Source organism: Stigmatopora argus, chromosome 15, assembly GCF_051989625.1.
Source record: "Stigmatopora argus isolate UIUO_Sarg chromosome 15, RoL_Sarg_1.0, whole genome shotgun sequence".
Lineage (NCBI taxonomy): Eukaryota > Metazoa > Chordata > Actinopteri > Syngnathiformes > Syngnathidae > Stigmatopora > Stigmatopora argus.
Window position 1 is genome coordinate 9,468,439 of NC_135401.1, and position 24,128 is coordinate 9,492,566.

General features: G+C 41.1%; 1 long non-coding RNA gene across 1 annotated transcript in view; it reads left to right on the forward strand.

Annotated features, from left to right (window-relative positions):
- The window catches only part of LOC144089790 (uncharacterized), a 189,487-nt gene that overhangs the window by 152,433 nt on the left and 12,926 nt on the right, over window positions 1–24,128 (forward strand). Inside the window, exons 5-11 of the long non-coding RNA XR_013305182.1 lie at window positions 1,659–1,772; window positions 2,102–2,286; window positions 3,292–3,366; window positions 11,562–11,655; window positions 17,656–17,889; window positions 20,636–20,724; window positions 23,956–24,081. This is a non-coding gene — a long non-coding RNA (uncharacterized LOC144089790). The remainder of the gene's footprint in view (window positions 1–1,658; window positions 1,773–2,101; window positions 2,287–3,291; window positions 3,367–11,561; window positions 11,656–17,655; window positions 17,890–20,635; window positions 20,725–23,955; window positions 24,082–24,128) is intronic.

Genomic DNA, 24,128 nt, shown 5'->3' on the forward strand with positions numbered 1-24,128 from the left:
CACATGGTGAGTGTTGGCAGCGGCTAGCCTAGGTAGAGAGGCCGCGGACGGAGGCAGTGGCAGGAACCAGGACCTGTGAGGCTGACTGACATTTCCATCTGTGGCGAGGCCTGGTAATTATCGGGGAGAGGAGCGCCCGCAGCAGCGCGCCATCTGCTAGGGGAGATGGCTCAATGAGGTATGAGCACGAGCGGCGCTCCGTCGGGCCACTGCCTGTCTCTGACATGAGGGCTCGCATCTGCTGCTGAGGAGCCGGGCCGCCCAACACAGCCTGCCTGCCTGGCCGAGAGAGGGGGCTGACAGGAGGGAGAAAAGCAGCCAACAACCCCTATGACCCTCCACCCCTCACTACCTTCACCACCACCCATCATCGTTCACTACCATCGCTGCCCTGCCAACGCCACACGTGACAAGCCGATAATGCACTATCAAGTTTGAAATGTGCTTATACAAGCTCATTCTGAGGAATTCACCTTCAGCAGACACAGCTCCGGCACCTCATTGCCTTGTCCCTCCAATTCGCTACATCTGAAGGTAGTCAATGTGGGAGGATAGCCGATAAAGAACTTTAGTCACAAAAGTATAAAACACAGTTTCAGTAATTCCTTGTTTTCAAAACTGAAAACATTTTTGCTGGATTCCTCTTATATATGAGAAAATAAAACCAGTTACATTAGACCTCACACCCTTCTTTCTAAGTAGGGTAATTATACTCATAAGTCTTTCTGGAAAAATGAGGATTGCCTGGTGCACCTTCATTCCTGGAAGTTAATTCTGGTTTTGCATAATTTAGCTCCCATCCATTTTTACCCCCCGAATAATTCATTAGGTCGCATGGTCTCGCTAGTGATGATGTGAAAGCTGCTCAGGTGGCTTCTGGCAAACTCCCAGGAGGGCTATCATGTACCTTATATTAAGTAAAGAATGTTATTTGTAAAGTCGAACTTACAAATAATTCCCACATGAGCTTGTCCCTATGTGAAGTTCATGCTCAGTCAAATTGGTGGATACAATCAGAATGTGTTCCTTGTCCGTTTTCCTACACTTTGGCGCTACTATTCCCAAACATTGGTCTCACTTGCTTTTCTTCCTGACACACTCAATTAAGTGTGTTCCTTTTCTAATTATTTTCAATGAGTATAGTCAGGCACCAGTGAACTTCAACCATGTTGTAGGAACAGCTCAAGGATTGTTGACAACTGTGGGAGGGCCCATCAGATCAGTTCAGTGTGAGGTCCCGCTGCTCTACATGCCAGTAATTTCCTGCTCTAAAACTAATCTGATGTGAATAGTTGAAACAACATTTTAGTTCTGTTTGTAGCTCATTCAAGCAGGGCATAGACTATATGTATGTAACATGGCAGCCCGGTGGACAAGTGGTTAGCGCGTCAGCCTCACAGTTCTGAGTTTGACCGTTCAATCTGAGGTGGGTTCCCACATTCCTGGAGTTTGCATGTTGTCCCCAGGCTTGCATGGGTTTTCTCTGAGTACTCTGGTTTCCTCCCACATCCCCAAAACATTCATGGTAGGCTGGCTGAACACTCTAAATTGCGCCTTTAGGTTTTAGTTCCAAACCATCACGAGGACACCTTTTCAACAAACTGGTATCTTAGAAGTGCAATCAGTTGATGTCATTTGTGTGCTTCTTGTTTCCACAGAAAGCTCATTAAACTCTCTGTGCTGAATTGGCTTGGACAAAGACTAGGACTCACTACAACCCTTGATTTCTGCAGTTTGCCGACCACTGAGCTAGACATTGTGGCCAATCCCAGGTACTTGCAGGCTTCATTTTTTTAAAACAGGACATTGGGCCTCTGATCCTAAAATCTGTCTTCACATTTTTTAATTGTTTTTTTACATGTCTCTTGCATTTGCATGATTTTCTGCCCATTCAGAATCATTCTAAAAGTAAGCAACTAGCAAACTGAGACAGATAAGAAGTGAGCGAGCATGCAAAAATAAAAGGGCGGGGTGTGTTGAATGAAAAGCTCATTGCCTTGTCACAGGATTTTATCAGACTATTTGCACAGATTGGTAGAATTCAAAATGCAGCATTTGCCTTTGATCCCGCCTCACAGTTTTCTTTCTTTTTAAATTCCAGCGCTGCACATGTGAATGTCAAAACAAATTAGATCAACTGTGAAGAGGCGAGGCAACTGTGGCGCCGCACAGCAAACCTTTGCATCACTTCAGTTTACCAACAGTCTGTTTGTTATTGTCATTGTCGAACTCAAGAACGTTCAACTCCAGTGGCAGGCATCACCTGCGCGCACAACAAACTTCAAGGTGTGTGACCGAGATGAAACAGCACACAAATAGAATATCCATCTTTACAAGTGCTTACATTCTGCGCAGCAGCTGTCAATTACCTACAAGGAAAAAACAGTTTTTGATCAAGAAAATGTGAACCAAGCCAACACCCACACTTGAAGTGGCTTTTTTTTATTACTAAAATGTCATCGCACTTATGAGAAATTTGCACCGGCGCATGAACGTGCCTATTCCCTATTCAGCAGCATTAACTCCATGCCATGTGTCGAACAAACGGAGGCCATTTTGGAGCCCTTAATGACAAGGCTGCTCCGCTCCACTCCTCTCCCTCTCGCTCTTTTCAAATTGCTCGCTAAATGAAGTACAGCTGTGTGGACCAGGTGCTGCTTGCCTACCCCATCCCAGCCTTCCACCCCTCCGCCCTTTTTAGAAAGAACAGGAAATTACGAAATCCCCCAAATCCTGCACAAATGGGCTGGAGGGAAGGTTGGAGAATGTCAAGCTGCATGTCTCTTGTCAATGGATGAGCTTTCAGATTCATCGCCAACACATTCTCCATCCATCAGCCCAACACAGGACATGTTCCGGGGTTAAGTGTCAGAGAATACATGTTACTTATTGGATGTGTTCAGGATTGGCATGGTTTTGCTTATGGTTTTGAGACCGGTGAGTGGAGACTGTGTGGAGTAACACTTGATGAGCACTGGTGTTTGGTAGCTTGCAATTACTGAAAATATTTGGCTCATATTTTGGTTTGTTTGGAGGCAGATTAATTATTGAGCCTTTTATGGGACTTATTAAAATTCCTGGGAAGTCCAATTACTTAAGATGATTCCAGTTTCTGTTGCAAAATTATAGTAACAGTTTTTAAAGATTTTTAAAATGTCTTATTACGTTGTTTGTATCTGTGCCTATTTTGTTAATTTTAGAGATTAATTACATTTTAAATACGCATTGATTTAAATATATTTACATTGCTTATTGAATTTGTTTTATAAATTTGTCTATTTCCACTTATAGTGCATGCAGCTCATTCAACCAAGCTATGACAGAGAAATGTGGCTTATTCAGTGCAAAGATGCCAACTCGAACAAGGTAAAGGTCAAAAATAGTTTATATTTGTTGTGTAATTTTGTTGTAGATGATAAAGGTTCTGTCTTCCAAAAGACAGTATATTTTTGTGAATGAGGCACATTCAGTAAGGAATGAGACAATGTTAGTAGAGGCATTGGTTTTGATCATTGTGATGTTCACATACAAACTGTAGACCATAGAATGTCTAAGTCGTGACTTCTGATCTTCCTAGCTTTGAGTGCAGTGATATATTTCGTGTAATTGATGTGATCTGGTTTGCCAATCTGTGGGCATTCAACACGATGCAGGAAAGTGGAGTAAAGTTGAACAACCAAATTTAATTAAAATGACTAAATTATGCCCAAAACAACATTTTCATACTGTCCAGTATACACTATTGTACTATTGAATATTCAATCACACAAGCATAGCACACTTGTTCAAAAAAGCTAATAGGAAAAACTAGTGATGATAGAAGGAAGAGTGTAAACATTTTGAGAGGCTACTTAAAAACCTAGTTGTCTATTACTCAGTCGAGTTTGGACGCGTGGCTCAGTTTGCGGTAGAGTTTATGTAAACCAAATATGGTCCGCTATTCGGATTAAAGGGACAGTCCATGTTTCGCCTTGCAGCAACTCCTGGATGGCATCCAGCATATAAGTAAAGCACTCCGTTTGTTCTTTGACGAGAGAAAGCGCACAACTGCTGAACTAGGCCTCTTGCTCAAGAGACTGCCAATGTGCAGCTGTCAATGTCTCCATAAAGCCCCATATCCATAATAGACAAAGCACTCATCAAGCCACAGCTTCATCTGGCCTCCCAGATGCCCCATCACCAGGGGCAAATCCCATCCAGGTCTCAGCACTGCATCGTGGAGCCAGATGTGCGCTGGCAACATGGCCGTGGGGTCAACACATGGCGAAGGTAGAGCCGATAAATGAATTATACTCTGATTATCATAAATGTGGCATCTAAGCCCTGACGTTGTTTGGAATTGAAATGCCGAGACATACATGTTGATGAAGCACACATACAAATTCATGCGAGCTACAACATTGTGCTCAAAAAAAGTCTAGGAATCAAGCATGCACCGTCGTGTTTTGGCATTGGTTTACAAATTGCTCAAAGTTTCTGGAGGAAAATGACATGTTTGAGCCAAAGCGCATTTAGGATTCTCAGAGTGGTTCACTGCCATATGCCCTGTATTTGTACATAATTTCGCAATGTTCTAGGTCGCTCTCCCAAACATATTCTGTTTCGTCACATGCCAAAAAGACCTTTTTCCCCTCCGCCCCATCCCGCCATTCCTCGCTTCGACGTGTTTGTGCACGGCCTTGCCTCCCCGTGCTCCCCCTTTAAGACGCCATGCCAACTTCAGAGGACCCAGGTGCATGGGTGCCTTATCAATTCCACTAACAAGCATGCTTACTGGGATCACAGGACACGTTGTGGCTTGCTTTAAAGTTCCCGTCTGCAGCCAAAAGTGACTTGAATTGGAGACACGGGCCCCCTTGCTGATAACAGCCAACCTCTGATGGGTAGTCCCTCTCCCAGACTTGGCCAGCATTCGGCCTGGGAAGGAGGAGGGGAGTGAAGACGAACTCTTTGAAATCCCGGATTTCCATGAAGAATTGAGAAGCAGGACAGAATCAAAGGATTCTGCTATCGGAAAGGAGAAGAAAAAAATATAGAACTGACTGCACTCAAACTAAATACTCGTAAGGAGAGACAAAGTTCGTTTGGACATTTCTCATTTGGCATGAAAGACGTATTAGCCAAGAATTTAAAATAAAAATAAAAAAAACACCGGCAGTGGTACCTGGTAGATATCACTTTATAGCGTCCCTTAGATGTTCCTGTTTGCTCCTTTTATCATGTATATTTTTAAACCACCTAATTATCGAACTTGGTGGTGCCAGACTGAGCATACGAGCAATGTCAGTAGCACGAGGGAAAGCAGTGGGCCTGTGGAAGGCTTCTTAGAGCACTTGGCAAAGAGATCACGCTGGGATCTCACGCCAGATGTTTTCAGTCAATATCGTGGAAATGACAGTCACTTCATTGCACACGATCAGGTTTTCATGAAAAAAAAGTATCAAATAAATATACCCCGACATTTAAATTAGTTACACATTTAAATTCTTCCATTTAAAACAGCAAAAAAAGGCTTGTCGACGGAGGGGTTATGGAGATTTGAATGTTCCCATATGCCCGTCTCATCATACACACAGAACAGGCTTTGACAGGTGTTGTCATTGTAAGCCTAACGCCTCTATAGGTTCAGAAAGTCTTATCTGGCTTGATCTGAGTGATCCTGCATGTCATTTTAATATCAGGCTTTAGCTGTTCTTAGCTCTCAGCCAATGTAGTAAGGGTGCCTAATTACCTCGTCTCATTCTCAGCTATGTTCTTTGCTCAGTATATCCGTTGTACTATGTGGTGTACCCAACCTGGCAGTAGCTTCATCAGGTAACACAAAAGAAAGAACTTCCCTCTCATCCTGACATCATTTGATGTCCAACCTGCCACCTCAGCACTTGGCGAACAATAACATTTCCTTTAGATCATGCCAGTGCACTAGTTAATGTTGTATGGGCTTAATTTGTATGTCATCCTCAGACATTTTTTTCAATCGGCAAATCAAATGTTAATTGCTTTCTAACTAATCTCAAATTTAGTAAATTCAATCACATCTTGTCTTATTCTTTATTACTACCTCAATTGTCAAAAAGTTGAAATACGAGTACACTTACATTTAACATTCTGATCTATTATTTTCTTCTATTTTTAAAGTATTGAATCTAATTAATAGTGAAAACTTTCTGTATTTAAAACAAAGAGATGATAAAGAAGTTGGGCTTTATGTCCGTGCCACCGTCTGGATTAGCTACGACGGTGGCAGCTGATGGCCATTATGTCCAGGTGGCCTCGAGAATGCAATGACTTTATCGAGTGTCGTACAGTTTCTCTCTCTCCATACGCACATACAAACACTCACACGAGGCAAAAAGCCTCACAGCTGCTAGACCCTGCTGCATGTCAATTAGGATAGTAGAGGATGTACAGGGACACATGGATGTTCACACAGCACATGTATTATTCATGATAGGTCCGTGGGACTATATTCGATACCAGTATACTGATAGACTAAGTTGAGCATCGATGGTTTCATTCAGAGCAAAAAAACACTATTAGGGAAATAAAACATTGTGACCGCTGTAGGAATGATTTTTTAAAATTATGCCCTAACTATGAAAAGAAAAGGTATGAAAATATGCACCAAAACAAGCAGAGAAGTAAGAATAGTCTTGAGCATGTTAAGTGTTCCTTTAGCACCAATAGACGTCACAGGCATGTGGCTAAAAGTCGCTATTAATTTACACCTCCTCAAACTCGGTCCAAGTTTCAGTGCTAGGTGGTATAATACAGGTCTGATCAAGTTGTAATCAGACAATCATGTGAGCTCACCGAACATGTATGGTAATTCATTAATGTGTGAATGGCGTAAATCCAATCTTAAGTTTCTTCCTAAATCATTTAATGAAATACATTATATTTATACGTCTTTTTTTTCTAGATGGCTACAGTGGAAAGTCACACACGGACATGAATCAGAGTGCCCACTTCACAGCATAGATCTATAATCTCCCAAGCCAACTTGAATTATTTTCCACAGAAGTTGCCTTGCAATTTCTATGTTTAAGATTGGAAATGTGATTGCTAATTGGTTGCAAATGGAACAACAAATGATCGCACCGAGGGCAGCACAACTCTCCCATTGTCAAATGTAACTGACTGCATTTGAGTAGCACACGTTCTCGCCCAGAGCAACAACATGCAGATCTAAATCATCACAGCTGTAGATCAGAGCCCTGTATTATTATTATTATTATTATTATTTTAATCAAACAGAGGTTAGGAACTGCAGTTTAGCAGAAATGTTGCTCCATTCTTTCAACTGTCTCCTTTAGAATGACAGGGTCCCTTTTACACTTGTTTTACACCAAGATTAAGGAGTGATAGATATCCATATTTAGGTTGGTTAGCTCAGATTTGGTATAACTTACTTAGCATTAAATTTGGAGGCACAACCAATTATTCACTTTGCAATGTCACTTATGTGAGACACAACTGGCTAAACAGCCTGTTTTACTGTACATACAAAAATGTTTTTAAGGTCAACCATTATGGCGATTCCTCTTATGAAAATTCGATGTAGTGGGGTCAGTCAAGCTTAATTCAGTTTTCATGTTTTGTTTCTTACCAGCTGTGTGTGAGAGTGTGTCAACAAAATGTAATTGGCTGAGTGACACTTTCTTTGGTAAATTTTGACACTAGAGGTGAAAGAGGGGAGCTAACCTTGTAGAAAAATTACATTACACAGCAGGGAGAAATGTAGAAGCGACCCACCCAAAGCATTTGCATCACATAATGAACATTACTACAGCAGTTTTCTGTTAGTGGGTTGAATCATTTAAATACTAATTGTTCACCCAATGTCAGGATCTTAAATCAATTTTCTGACCTCAAAGGTATCTCTACCTTTCTTTTCTTATTGTCCTTTCATCACCCAATCTTCCTTTCTCCTCGCCTTTTGCTCCTGGCGTAGCTCGTGGAGAGGAGGAGGCGGAGCAGCAGGCAGCGCTGTGCTGTTCCTCAGGACTGTCCTCCTCTATGCACAACACAGATGGTTATTATGGAGCTGCACATAAATTGATTATGTTGGAAATTAACTGTTGCTGTCAAAGGCAGCCGCCAACCTGTCCCAGTGTGTCCCTGTGCCCGCTGATGCATAGGATCCAGCTGATGGACCAGATGTTTGCACAGTGCGTCACTCCTTTTAAGGTCGCTGCAAAAAGTGGAGAGAAGGTTCTCTAATCTTTGAGTCTTTGTACTTTTTGTTGGAGCACTCTTAAAATTTTTGAGAGATTCTGAGAGGTGAATATATGAATTGGCCTGGTGAATATTTTGATGTCTGACTGAAAAAGTTTTTACATGATATTTCGATCCCACATGGCTCTGCCAAGTGTTATTTATCAAGTTCATGGTTATTTGCTTATTATAAGATATTGAGACGCATTTGGTGTTTTGCAGATGTCTTTCTTCCAACTGTGTTACTGCAGTAGAACAGTATGGCTTTCTATTTTGCAAAATTCTTCATCTGCCTCCAATTTCCCCCCTTCTCCTTTCCCTGTCAACCCAGTGATTGGCAAGTGATCCATCCTCATTCAGTTGAGACTCCAGCTTGCCATCACCCTGAAATCGATAAAAGCCATGGAAGATGGATGGATGAATGCTTGTGTAGTGAATTTGGATGGAAGAAAAAAATTGTCGCTAAGTAACTTTTAATTTACCTAGTGAAAGTGGTGGCTTCACGTTTGTGCCAGAAGGCCATGTAGTCATTTTATGTGAACTGGGATGCCAAGAGTCTTCAAACATTGTTTCTAAGTAGGACTGTCCTCCAGCAAGCTCATTACAGGTTGCTCGGGATAAGCAGTGATGGGTGAATCCTGGCTGCAGCCTCAGGGGACAGCTTGTGCTCACAAATGCCAAACTCAGCAGAAAGTCGGGTCCTGGGAGTGTTGCTACATCGTTTTCCAGTCCTGACCTTGATTCCAGACTCGCTCCTGCATGCTTCCGTATGCATGGCAGAGTTTTGCGGGCTGCCAAAATCTGAGCCAAACAGTGGCTAGGAGCCCCCTGTGATTTCCAGACATTCACAGCAACATTCTGATGCACGTGGGAAAACATTCACCAACATGAGCCAAGTCACATCATGAAGGTTAACTTGCACGGGAGTGAAGGAATGTCTGATAAAACCACACCAAACATTGACAAAAGGTGTCTTGAAGACAGTGATGATGGGATACAAAGATGTAGAAAACTTCTGTAAGTCTTTGGTTTTCATCAGTGAATTACGTAGTCTCTCCTGCTTAGTCATGTTCTTATTAAATCTCAAATTCAAAATGATACACCTTCACTCAGTAGTTAGATGTGCTAATGTGCTCACTGGGAGCATTTGGATTTGCACGACTGAAAAGACGAAGACAATTTTGACACGCTTTGGATCAAAAAGCTGATGGATGCTCTTTTCAGAGACTAACAAAAATTGCATTTTAGCACAGTTGGAGTGGCATGAAGTTAATGAATGTCAAAAGATGGAAAAACAGACTAAATATATATTTATGATTTATATTTATTTACGTCGCTCGAACACTCTGCGATTGGCAAGGTGTCTTCCGCATGGTGCCCGTAGTTGGCTGGGATAGGCTCTAGCAGCCCGCACAATCCTTGTGAGGATAAGCGGTTCAGAAAATGAATGAATGCTCAAAAACCGCAGATTGTTGAGAGCTGTAAAGGCCACAATTCATTGTATTGTTTTTGTACTGTATTTTATAATTGGTCAACATCTTAGTAATTGACCAACCTCATTCAAAGTGAAGCCTAAGTGAAAGGACATCTACAATATTTAGAATACATGCAGCCAATAGTGGTAAAATTATTTGATGAATGAATAAATTATACTTAAATTAGTCTCATTAAGTATTTCCTACATCAAATAAATGAGCTTCATCATGTATATATCAACTACATTAGTTTGACGAGGTACACCTTGCAATTTTAGGGAAATTATGAAAAGTTGTCAAAGGCAATTTCCGTAGTATTTATATTTCACCAAATGTAACATAATTTTAAGGTGTTAAGTTCTGTGTGCACGTTATTTCACCTGCTAAACTAAATAGACAACAAACTAGTGTTTTGACTTTATTTTTTTTATTTTCATACAAATGCCTTCTCGAAGGTCAATGTTGGAAGACCTATTATGGGAGATATGTGATTTTCTCACCCTAATTTTACCCATACTTTTACGGGCAGTGAGATAATTTGAAATTACCAATTGTCTCTCACATTTTAAAGATGTTAAAAATCAGTAATGTGTGCCTGTTTTACCACATTGCCACACTATTTCCCCGACATGCCTTTTTGCCTCAGTTTTCTGAGTGTTCTTCTACATTTAGTTTTTACAAGATTAAATACATGCACATTGTTATGTTTATTCTGGAGGTTATGAAACAAAAAGCATACAACTCAGCAGAGGATGAACTGTATCACTTTAGTAAATGATCCATTGCAAATGTTTCAACAGGAAATAACTAATTTCCCAAAGTATGATTGTTGCAGTATCTTCCAACACCCAGGTGGAATTGGGAAGAAAAAAGTAAAGAGAAAAGTCTGGATTGCAAAGCAATGTGCGTTCATTGTACAAAAGTTGGATTACATGAGAAAAGGCTAGGGATTTATAGACATCTGAATATATAAAAAAAAAAAAGAAAAGGAATAAATCTCCCATTCTTCTCATGTCTATCAGCCTGCAACACCTTGAGTTGAGAGCTCAATTACAATGTTCCACATTAATACATGTGTGAGTTTATTATTAGTGAGTGTGTGTTTGTGGTGGAAGATATTTTCCTATCAAAGCACTGCTGCTTTCTCATTGTTCAGTGGCCGCTGTTTGCCATTGCACGATTAGCAGCGTTATCTGTAGCAAACCCAGTCAGCCAGCCAGCCGGGCCCTGCACCATTGTATTTCCGTCAGAGGTGAGTGCCCTCAGTGCTGTCTCCCTCGCCAACCCACATGAATTCCACCCACCTGAGTGTTGGTAGAAGCTTGGCTTGGCCCAGGTGGGACGTGCTGGCATTTGGGCAGTTCCCACTATGAGAGGAAAAAGGGTACATGGGAGGGCTGGAAAAAGCTTTTAGCTAGAATCCCATTTGAAGGGTGAGGAGTGATGAGTGAGTGAAAATGTAGGGGTCCTTGGGGAAGCATCTTCATGTGCCCTATGCATCAGGCTCCATCTGGTCACTCTGCATTTGAAAAACCTTGCGGTTCTGACGCAGTCCCTCTATGGCCTTAGCTCCCTTTTGAACTGACTTAACCACTCTACTTTGTTGTACTCGTTAAAACTCACACATACTTGAGATTGTTATTTAGTTAGTGAAAGTCCACAATCCAGGCATTCCCAGGCCGTGGTGCATGCAACCTGAGGTACTTTAACGGGGACAAAAGAAAATGTGGTTCAGTAGGCTAATAACAAGAACATATTTTTGTTGGGCCATAATATTTTTTTTCTTTTTTGATGGGGCCTTAGAACTCTTGGTTCATTTTTTGACAGAGTATCACTTAACAATAAAATGTTGTCTGTTTTGTTTTCCAGGAGTTCTAAAACCAATTGAGTTAAAACAAGATATACAAAGCCACTCCAACTTTTCCATTCCACTCATCCCTCTCGGTGTAGCGGGCTTTTCAGGGTAAGTGGTGGAAATTGATTCTTGTCTGCACACTTTTTTCAGATCAATACAAACAATTTGATAGGCAGGTACCTAGACAGGCTATCAAAATGTAAGTGACTGCTGCTGTCAACAATAGTAAAGAATACCTGCGGTCGGACACTTCAATATATTGTTGTAGGAAGAAAGGTGACTGAAGATTGAGACCCCGATTTGGTCATCACCAAAATAGGTTCTTAAATCAGCACACAGCAATTCACAGACAAATGCGAACTAAAACAATTGCCATTCTACATTGTGGGTAATAACATTAAAGTAGGCTTCTTGGCACGATTTGTGTTGAATTTCAAAAGACTCAATGTGACAACTAAAACAGCTTGCTGTCAAATGAGTTGAATCCATCACGAAATTTGAACTACTGATGTAACAATTGTGTTTTGTACTTGTCAAAATAGAGCATATTGTGATGCAGATGTTTAATGGATGCATGATCATAACAGTGAAGTCTATGTTGTAAATGTTATATAAGCATAATTAGTGACAAGACTGAGGAACTCTATTTTTTCTTTCTTCCAATCTTCATTGCATTCTCTCCTAACCTGTGTGCACTCTTCTTTGATGGACCCATGCATTCATTGCCCCTTCCCGTCCTACCCTGATCTTTCCCACCCTCAACCCCCATTCCATATAATTGACTCAGCTGCAGCCTTTGTGATATAATAGCTAGTTTACCTGGCAGAATGACATTTCACAGGCTCAGAGCCACCATAGAGCTAATTGTTCAAGAGCGGAAGGGTGGGTCTGTGTGTAGGTGTATGTGTGCGTGTGTGTGTGTGTGTACGCATTCATGCAGCTGATAACAGAAGAGTGGCTGCTCAGTTTGTACCGTGTAGGCCAACAGAGATTTAGGAGTGACATTTATCTCCATGCTGAGCCTCTGATGACCTGCTGTACTCCCTGCACTCACAATGACTCAAAGTTTCTCTCTTTTATGTTGTGTTTTCTGTATTATTTCTTTTTATACATATATTCATGAAAAAAAAAAGAGCAAAGTTGTCCCTGAGTCCTCGAATCAGTCAAGTTGCAAAAGAAATATAGAATTTTTAGGAAATACAGCTACTATAAGAGGCACAGAAGGGCCTATTGCCATTAAATATATATATTCATTCATGTATTTTTCATTCTGCTTATCCTCACAAGTTTCACGGAGGACGGAGGGGGTCCTGTCGCCTATCCTAACTGACTATGAGCATCAGGGGGAATTGATAATAGCAAATATCAGAGCACAAACACATTCATTGTCCTGATTTACATTCCGGATTGCCGCCACCAGTAACATTTCGGTGATGGTAGGGTTCATTGATTTCCACCATTTTCTGCAAGCGAACTCCATTGCATATTTTGTAGATGGTGCTTGAAGGATGGCAGCACTTGAATTTCTGGCTCAAAAAATCTATCTTTTTGTTGTTGAAATGCAAGGAATGACTGAAATAGATTGTTTCCCATGTTAACTTATTATAGTCAAAACAGTCACTTGCTCTCACACACATACACACACACACACACGCATGTATGTTGACAGGCTTCGGAGGAGGTCTGTCCGCCTGCCTCTGTGGCGAACAGACTGCGTCAGTGACTCGTCTGCTCTGTTCCCGTCAAAAAACCCACAGGCCCACCCATCCAAGATGGCCTCTCCTCTTCCCACTTAGAGGAATAGATGGAGTGTTTAAGTGTTTTTGTCGAGTCAAATGGCACTAGGCAGATGACTGCATGCCATTACCATAATTTAGCCGGATGCAGGCTGTTGCCGTGTATCATCAGCAAGTCTGTTTCCTGCCCAATTGATCTTCCCCGAACATATAGGCAGGTGTACCTCCTCACCATTTAACCAAAAGTTAGCCTTGCTCCCTCTACCGTGCTAATAGCTGTAAGATGCTGTGTGGCACTCTCCTCCCAGTTTGTCCGTCTGTCCATCCCACCTGTCTCACTCTGTCAGCGCTTTCAGCCACTGCCCGCACAGATCTGTCGGGCAGATGGGGGGGCCGGCTTTTTCATGTCACTTGAGGGACACCCAGTCAACACAATCTGTGGCCCACAATGCAGAGTGTTTGTACCATGTCAAGCCCAAATGGAGAATGGATGTGGTGCAATGGATGGCTCAGATTCTCTGAAGAATCCTTCTCTATCCGTCCAGCCTACGCCTACCTTCTGCTATGCTCCTGCAGATAAACTCTGCATCTTTTATTTATCCCTTGAAGTAAGGCTGGACCCTGACGAGAGCAGAGGCTGTGCACACACGTACACACATGCACCGGCACACAAATGGGCCTCCTTCTGTTACTGAAAAGTCGGCAATTATGAAGAGAGAGGGGAGGGACAGTTGGGATTTGCATATGTCATTGAGAGAAGAAACTACATCTCCCACAAGGCCTGGCGGTGGAAATGAACCAGCTGTCCATGGTTTGTAGATCAGATACCATCCTCTTGATTACGAAATCACACAATAACAAGGACCAAGAAGTTGTGGGCTTCGCCGGTTGGTACTCCTTTGTTGTTCCCTGGAACAGAAGTTATTTTGCTTCGGCTGCCTCGGAGCTCTTCGCAATGTGTGCCAATGTTTGCTGCACTGTGCTCCACTTGTTCTCCTTTACCACACAGCCAATCACAAGTCTGCGGCCCTGCCCCTCCAAAGCTGTCATGATCTCCCGCCTTTTGTTTAATTTACATTTGGAGGCACAACCCATCAATTCCCCCCTTCTTCCTGCTGCCCCATGCCAACAGCACTGCCGCCCCACCACACCAACTGGTGTCATCAAAAATGCAGAGTTCAATCCAATTAGTGACATTTGGTCATTTATAAAAGTTTTTTTCCCTGCCAGAGCACAACTTCTGTCAAGTATGAGTTAGAACTAGATGGAAACTTTTCATCACCATTAGAGATTGAATTTTTCGACATTTATTCATGACAAAAGTCTGTTTCAACATCATTAGCGGTAGTTCTGTGGGGGAGATCAATAGCACCGCCAAGATGGGCCTATTAATAAAAGTGCCTGAAAAAGTTGTGGAATGCTGAATTCTGTTTTTCGGACCAAGGATGGTGAGCAGCAGTTTCGGCAATTAGGAGCTTGCACTCTGAGAAGAATGAGCCAGGATATGTAAACAACTCACTTTGATTCCGGAGCAATCAGTTTAGAAATGTGCCCTACTCTACCAATCGTATTCATGCAGGAAGACAGTGGGGGGAAAAAAGCCCCCAGTCAACATTTTCAAACAGATTTGCATCCAATTTAATATTGTTGGCTTTTACTTGTTCCCATGTATGAATATAAAGTAGTCTTTTAAAAATGAAATCAATTTAATGAACCCCAAAATGTTTTGGAAAACAATGCTCAACCTTTCATCATCGCCAATGGCAGAGTATTACACAGAATTGTATTTAATAATCCACAAAAGTACCTCTTTATTATTGGAAAGACAAAACAAAAGAAGTGGATTGTGTTTTGCGCATGTGTTTGTGCACCGTACGTGGGAGTATTTGAGCTGATTTAAAGGTTTTACTTTTGTCACGAGAGACATCTGTCTCACTGATTAAAAAGAGCTCGCAGTACGGAAGCAAACATCTGTAGGGACAAAAATAAATAATGTGATAAAGCGACGACATGATTAGGGCTTAATTACACAAATATGGCTGTTCTTCAGCGAGAGCGTATGTGTGCGTGCATGTGCTTGTGCGTGTATGTCTATAATGCTTAAGCCTGTGAATATCTGTTTGCGGGAGGAAAAAAACACTCAAAACCTAAGCAACTTTGGAATATAAATAAAACCAGATTGTTCTCTCGTTTTGTTCTTTGCATCCAAGAAAATGTTTTAATTTGAATGTCATTAACAGTTTACTTGATATCCCGGTGACCACAAAACAAAAAAGTACTGAAATGGCTTGTCATTAGTTCTGTTTATACTGCATTCGCAAGGGATATTAGTCTTTTGGGTATATATTTTTGGGGTGATAGCTGACTTCGGTGGAGGCAAGCGTGGGGTCGATTTACGCTCGGTGGTGATATGATTGTAAGTGGGGATAGTTGTCTATCCCTCTGTGTGCTGTACAGCTGACTGGCGACCAGTCTAGGGTGTAGTCTACCTTTCACCCGAATTCAGCTGGGATTGACTCCAACAACCCTTGCGTGGGTGCATGGTACGGCTGATGAATGAAATAATGATATCAGTGTCTGGAGACTCTTTTTGGAATTAGAATATTATAGTGATTGGAGGGGTAATCATGCATGCTCATTGCTCTAATGTTAACAACTTCTCCCAAATGTGTAAAAAACTTAACATATTAATTACCTAGATGCACTAGGAAGCCTGCTACAGTATGTTACAACTGAAAACTAGCTATTGGGACATTTTGCTAATAAATAAGCTAGGCTGGTTTGTATTGTAGTTTGAAGCAGTTTGGTTCAGCGAAGAGGTTTAAAGTTAGAGAAATGTCAGACATGTTACAACTGGCCACTCAAAGGAGTAGTTGTTCTTTCGCCTGATGTTACGGGCACCGTGGGATCGATTCCCACTTGGTGGAGGTGTGATTGTGAATGTGAATGGTTGTTTGTTTCTATGGGTAGCCTACAACTGACTTGCGACCAATCTCGGGTGTAGCTTGCTTGTGGTCACCAGACTCCAGCACCCCAGAGCCCTGATGTGGAGAAGCGTGTTGAAAATTAATGAATGTTACAACTGTACCCAGTGTCCAGCTTTTTTTTCTTTTTAAGAATAATGCAAGGCTTGGCTTTAAGGTCTCTAGCAAACTTGACTTTCTTCCGTGTGTTGTTGAGGTGGTTATGCTTAACAATTAAATGAGTGAGTAGCACAACATGGAGCAGTACAGGTGAGGAGTGAGGAGGTAAAAAGCTGACAACGTTAATGTGAAAGCAAACAGAGAGTGCGGCCTGGCAGTGACTCAAATTTTGCACCTGCACCTAATAAAAAAGGGAAAAAAATACTCTGGTGCCTTGCCTCTCTATTTTTGTTTCCTTCATTTTTCTCCTCCTGCTTTGCTTGCCATGTGCTAGGGCTTATTGTTGTCGTTTTCAGAGATTGTTCTCTCCTGCGGTGTGTACGATGATTATGGCCATATTGTAGGAAAGGATGAGGAAGATGAAGACGAAGAAGACCTGGCTCAAAAGTAGTCACACTGGCTAATGTAGGCCTACTCTAACTCACACCCAGTTAGTCCACTGCATTAGGAGGAGGGGAGATTTTAATTTGCTCTGCTTTTGCCCTCCCAATATCTCTCCATCGCTGTCTACAGCTTGGTGAAAACAGTTGTGTGCTAGAATTCCACCACCAGCCATTCAAAGACCATCAATCATAGCTCTCTAGTCCTTTCTTTGAATAGATGTGAGAAACTTTGCAGGTCTGACTTTGAAAGCATTTCGACCAGAATCCTTATTCTATTGGTTGGAAGTTGTGTTGAGTATTAAAATGTATCAACTCAGAAAGTAGAAAGAAGCGGAAATTAAGGATGAGCTTCCCCTTGGGATTTACATATTATCCAACCCACCCTGCTTGCAATTCACTAAGACACTGGATTTATTTTTATTTTTTGTTCTAAGGCAAAATACTGTTTTACATCATGTACCATTACTTAACTTTTGGAAAACAGTTCTGAAGCCACAAGGGTTCAAAACTCAGGTTTGACTTATAGTCTGGAAAAAAAGAGCAACTTTCTAATATTTAAAGTTAGAGAGAATTTCATTATCCTAAAAACACAACCATTTGTCATTCTCTGGTAAACAAATACATCCCAGTAATAAAATTATAAATCATTTGACCATGTTTGAACTGGTGGCATCATGAAAAATATGACATACTATTTTCAGACTATAGTGAGTGTGTTTGTTTGGATTTATAAATAAAGATGCACTCACTGCCACAGTGTACGGTTTTCTGTGATATTATCGTTGGCCTTTTCACTAAACTTTGACATTCCCTTGAGCACCATGTGTCCTTATGTTCTCATTGCAGTGTGGGAGCAAGTGAAAGACCCATTGGTATTTGAATTCACTGCCGGAGCTGGTGACTTTTAGATATTCCCCCCTTTGCTCATGAAGGCATATGAATGTTGGTCAGCACCACAGATGAGTTGTGGGAAAACAAGCAGCTGGAGAAGAAGAAAAAGAACCATAAGGATGGACGGCTTGCCAAATTTCATCATCTATTATGGATTGCTCAACATGCATAGTCTACTACAAACCTGGGGTATGTCTCTCACTCATATGCAAATGCAAAGCACCGTGGATGCTCACATGCAGAACTCCATACATTTACAGCATTCAAAGGTTAACATTTCGAAACACAAATCGAGAATGCTAGTCTTGAAAATAGCAATTGTGGCTTAGCTACTTATTTCTTCTCACAAAGCGTTAGTCAAAATGGAGGTAAGATGTAAAATTGCTAGGCTCATCATTCCTCAACTCTAAATTCATTACACTACAGCACTCTACAGTATAATGTGTCTGATGTGATATATACAGGCGGCCCGGCAGGCAATTGGTTAAAACACATTGTGTTAGGGCAATGAAGACAAATTCATATAATTTTCACATCTCTAGTATTCTGTTTTGCGTAATGGCTTTGATTATTATCTTAATATAAATGAACTAAAAGCAAATATGAGCACAGTTCAAATTTGGCAATCAAAATAGAGGACTGCATGGAGACAAGTATGATTTTAAAAAAACAACAAGGCAAAGTAATCATTGTCTTTAAACCTAAAAAGAAAATGCACTTAATGTCACAGTACATTTTGGTGGGGAGACCATAGATTTGCGGGTGTCTCTAGAAAGTGTATTCCCTTCATGGGGAAGCAGTGGCCACACGGCAGCTGGTGCACTAAGCACCCACCGTAGACTTTTATGTTCCCGCTATTGCCGGGTTCGACGCCTAATGTGCAGTGCTGAAATTGGTTAATACGGTAAACGCTGGGGATGCATTTAGACTCAAAGTAGCCTAGTAGTTGCGACCATTTTTCAGTGCTCAGTTGGGAAAAAAACAGGAATGCTTTCTTTTATGCTTTTGTGCTAAATCATTAATCACGTCATTGGCCACCACTGACGGTGACAGACACCCAATCCATTTGGACTCAGAAGGGCTGGCAGCCATAATCAGTTAATGGGGTAAATTCTATTGATGCTGTTTCAAAAAAAAGTGAATAAAGCTGAAAAAAATCTATTAAAAAAGATCAGTCGTTTAAGTTTGCATATTAATTCGCAAATAAACGAATGGCGAAACGTCTTGGTATAGTTTAAACACCAACAAAACATATCAAATGTATTAATCCGTTCAAGGAAGTGAAATAAAATTGAGCTTTAAGCACATTCATATTATGAACAGAAATGTGCTTAAATGTATTTTCTGATGTTACAAAGTTCTTCTCCTCACTTCTCTGTTGAAGTCATGGACTCATAACTTGATCTGAAACTACTCACTCTCCATTTTAAGAAAAATATTGGCATAATTAAGGCTACATGATCTCTTCTGATGTATATAAACAGTTCCTTCATACTGTATGAGATACAAGGCCCACTTCAAAATATTATTATCCCCTCACAATAACAATGTTTCAGCCTCATGTCAGATAGCTTGTCTTGATTTAGCCAGATTCAAGAAATAGTAGTTTCCGCAACACTCATAAGAGGCCTTTTTTTTTACTTCCAACCCCGTTTTTTTGTACTCATTTACTTCCACAATGTTAAGGTAAGTGAAGACTTTATTTTATTAAAATAAACGGCTGTCTGTTTTTTTTATTCTTGATTCTGTCCTGTGATTGGCTGATGACAAATCTAGGTGTGCCTAAATTTAGTAGTGATAGGCTCAGGCTCACCAGAATAAGCAGCATAGAAAATAGATAGATGAATGTTTTACGGCTCATCACATCAGGCTAGATCGGCGAACAGTACCAGTGGTAATTAGTTACAATTTAAAAACTAGACTTGAGATTTTGGGTTCTAACTCCACACAACTTGTTGTTGCACATGTTTGTATATGTTTTCAGAGGGAATACTTTGGCAGGCTCCATTAGCGCCCAGCGGTAAATTGCCTTGTAAATTACAGTAGTGGGTAATAAAGCCAGATTTGTATATCACCAGGAGTGGAGACTGTGTCTGTCTTGTAAATTTAATTAAACAGCAGGTGCAAAATCAGGTCATATGGCTTTGATGTGCCCCATGTGAGAATGACAAGCAGACAAAGATCCTAATACGGGCCCCATTTCCATATTTTTGCATGCAGCGGGAGGCTTGTGCGGAGGTAGGGGGAGCCTTGTCTATCACCGTGTTCTCTATTACGTTTCCTGTGATTCAAAGAGGATTCAAATTAGCTGTCACCTTTAATTTTAATAGACCTACACAAAAATAAACGGTTAGTTCCTGAAAAAAAAGTGCATCAATGCAGCCATTAGTCTTACCTGGGGCAAAACAACAACCTGGCAACGTGACTATTCATTTGTAGATTCTACAGAAACAAATGTTTTGTAATCAGAAGGAAAAGTGATGGATGGAATCTTCCGTGCAATGCAGGACATTTTGAAAACATCGGAATCTCGATGACAAAGACAATTTGTTTCTTAGAAGTCTAAATTGTTGGTACAATACAATAGAAAGGAAATAAAATTGTGAACATCATAAAACTTGAAATAGATTAAATTTGCAACCTACTTATTTCACATTACATTCAATATTCGTTTTACCTGTCTATGTTCTAGCCCCACCCAAACCATTAACTTTAACACCCTGTCTAAAACCAAATCCCAGCGCATGGAACACCTAAAAAGCCAAGTCTTCGCCCTTAACCTACACAGAGACAGATGAAATAGATTTCTCTTGATAGATGACTAATGCTGATAGAAACATCTGCCCGTTTTGAAGGGCTTTCTGTGCTCGGTTAGAATGTCTGCCAGGTTTCAATGAAACTTTTATTGATCTTCTTGCAAACCTTGTCCTTTTAGTGGCTGTTTCCAGCAGGGAAGCCAGGGAGACGTTTCTTTGAACCTGTGTGAAATGCTTCTCCATGGTCCATCCTTTAACCAACTACCAGGTACATGCATTAAAAACGAGAAAAATACACTTGTCATTCACATTTGAGATGCAAAAGTCTGTTCCCTCAGTCTTTGTGAAAATATTTTTTTTCGGTTGGCCTTGTCAGATAGTAATATCCTGGCACTTGATCAATTGAATCAAAGTGCAGTTTTCTCTTGTTCTAATGAAAGACCTTCAGCAAAAGCCCTGGTCGGCTCTCTGAAGTTCATGAGTGAGATGCTGGAGATCCCTGCCTTTACTACACTCTAATCCAAGGGTGTCAGACTCGGGTTGGTTCGCGGGCCGCGTTAACGTCAACTCGATTTCATATGGGCCGGACCATTTTAGATATAATATTTAGATTCTTTTTTTATAAATGGATTAAAAGAACTGGATTAAAAGCCCTGAATAATCAGGAAATTTAATATACATCTATACTCTTCATTTTAATTTGATCCTAAAACAGAAAGTTGGCACTCATGATTTACTTTCCCGGGCCACACAAAATGATGCGGCGGGCCAGATTTGGCCCCCAGGCCGCCACTTTGACACGTGCTCTAATCAAACCAATACGTAACACTTGCGCTGTATCCTACCAGCTACTCTAAATGCTAACCTGACTCTTAAAGTAGCCCTACAGAGAGTTGTGGTCTCGGTCAAATGTGTGGCTAAATACATTTACATCTGCGATGGAGCACATAAAATTGTCTAGCCATTAATATAGATATTTGCTTTTGGTGGCTGTGTAATGAAGCCAAAAAATATCCTCTTATAGCGGTGCTTGACTTATGACACTGTCAATGTGCTATCATGCCTCCAGAGGGCCCTTTGCAGTAAATTCCCTCACCCATTCCCCTCCCCGTTTGTCTGTTTGAGCTCACTGCCAAGGCGCGCCTCCGAAACGTGTCAGCGCCATCAGTTGACCTGACGGCAACACCTTGCCTTGTTACTTTTTTTCCTCCTTGTTGTCGAAGAGGAAGTAGTTGATAATTACCACCTAGGATGTAGCCATCTGTCCTGCCCTTTCACGGCCTGTTAAGCAAGCGTTTTAGAAAGTTTGCTGTTTGACAGAGGGCACGCAAGAGGAGCGAACGACATCATATGAAAAAAAAGAATGAAAGTGAAACATTAAAAGCACGTGAAAAGTGGTCGGAAAGGTAAAAGGGGTTGGATGGAAAGCTGTCATTGAAAGAAAGTGTGGGGGGCATCAACTTGTTTCCAGTTGTGCAAGTTTTCATCAAAGCAATCTGTCACTCAGACTTGTCTTTTGTCGTTGGCCATGAGGGACACCTGTGTTTCTGCAATAAGGCAGCAGTTATCATCAAGCTGTCGGATATCTGTCACTGTGGCGCTTACTATGTGCAAGCCGTCGCTGTCAAAAGCTGTCAAATTGCACCCAGTCTTTAATGAGAAAACCCCAAGTTGAAACTACATGCACTGAAGCGTACCTGTGTGTGTGTGTTTGAGGGAACAGGTGCATAGCTGGAAGCTGTGGTGCAGCCAGGAATACAGTATGTCATCACTGATGGCAGCCTCTCTAATCAAACTCAGGCAGTCTATAAAAATACATGAGCGATATGTAAAAGTAGAGGGTAAAATACCATTAATTGAATTTAATAGGGATAGATTATTATACATTATGCTTCGTTCAAGAGTGGACACAACATATTGAGGTAAAATTGGCACATGATCCGGCAATATTGTTGATGAAATGCGAGAAACACGAAGTATACGGTACATAGGGGAACATGGCAAGAACAAAAGTGTAACACAAACGATGAGAATATGAGAAGGTTCACTTGCAAACTTTTTTTTGCCATTCTGATCAAAATTATTTCCATTGAGGTTCAAAACTGATATATCACCAACTCCCAGAAATGCCATTTGTTTCTTTTGTGACAAACTCATTTAGATGGACTGATGCAAAATGTAAAAAATGCTCTGATGAGTCCACATTTTAAATTGTTTGTGAAAATCATAGAAATATTGCCCATCTGGCCAAAGACTAAAAGGACCATCCAGATTAGTATAGGCACGAATTTCAAACGATATGGAGTAGGTTGGGGATATATTAATGCCCATGGCATGGATAATGAGCAAATGAATGAAAATGAAAATGAAGCACCATTGATGCTAAAAGGTAGATATTGGTTTTAGGGAAAAATGCTGCCAACCAGGACATTGTCAAGCTATATTCTATACTTAGTGGTAACATCAAAGTGGCTTCCTTGTAGAATCCAACTCTAGTATTCTGGATAAGAGCCACTCGCTCTAGACCAAATATATCCCTACATGCAAATTTGTGTTTTCTCGAGCACAAAGTCATCAACCGAAGAATGTTACAGCCTTTGTTGCTTTGACAGGTCAGTGCCTTTTTTTCCCAAGCTTGAGCCAAAGGATGCTAATGACTTCTAATAGGTGTCACATGCTAAAGGGACAATGCAAAGGGCTGCGCCATGCTGGGATAAAATACTCGTGGCGTTTCCTGTCATCTTGTATCAGTCAGAGGTCGGATGTACAATGACCTCTGGTCACAATTAATGGCTTGTTGTGTGCACAAATGACTTGCGGGCGAACAGCAATCATTAAGCCTGTCGGGAATTTCTTGCTGTCAAGTAAATATACTTCTCTTTTTAATCTTCACTGGACAACTGAATAAAGTTAGACAAGTAATAGACATGTCTGCCCAGCCAGCTATCCTTCTTTCTTGTCTATTTTTCCACATTGTTACATTTATCTTTGCATCTCGCCAACCAAAAATAATGATCAATTATAGCCAGCAAGATATCCGTTTTAAGCAGTCTCTCTGTCTACAGTTCACTTTCAAATGCTAAGTCAAAAAACTGATATTTAATGATGCATGGTCCTTTGTACCAGTATTTTTTTTTCAACTCCATCACATTGGAGGTAGAAATGGTGCGTTTTTAATGGCACTCGAGTTCCCTCTACTGGCAAAAACCTTAATTAAGGTTTACACTTGCTTTGCAGTGGGGCTTTTTTGGGGGGGTGTTGGGAGGCTGGTGCATTGGCTACATGAGGTAACACCTGCTGTATTTGCAAGAAAAAAAATGCAGGACCAGTACTAAAACTTTGTTGTGTTGTTTGTATTAGTTTTGCCTATGTTGGATTTCTTATGAGGGTATAAGAGGTGTTGATCCTTATCATTTGCATACATTTGTTGTGTGAAAGCAGAGATACAAAAACCTTAAGTCTCCCCCCTACTTGGTTTCTCTGGCTTCTTCTTTTCCAGATCCACTTGCCCATACAAATCCCCGTCGCCATGACACCCGCAGATGGCAACTTCATGTGGCCCTGCCTGGTGATTGGTGGACAGACTTCCAAACAGAAGAACAGCTGTTAAAGGGATGATTTATCGGTAAGAGTTTGCACTTTCATTCTCGGTGTTGTCTTGTTAATGCTGCC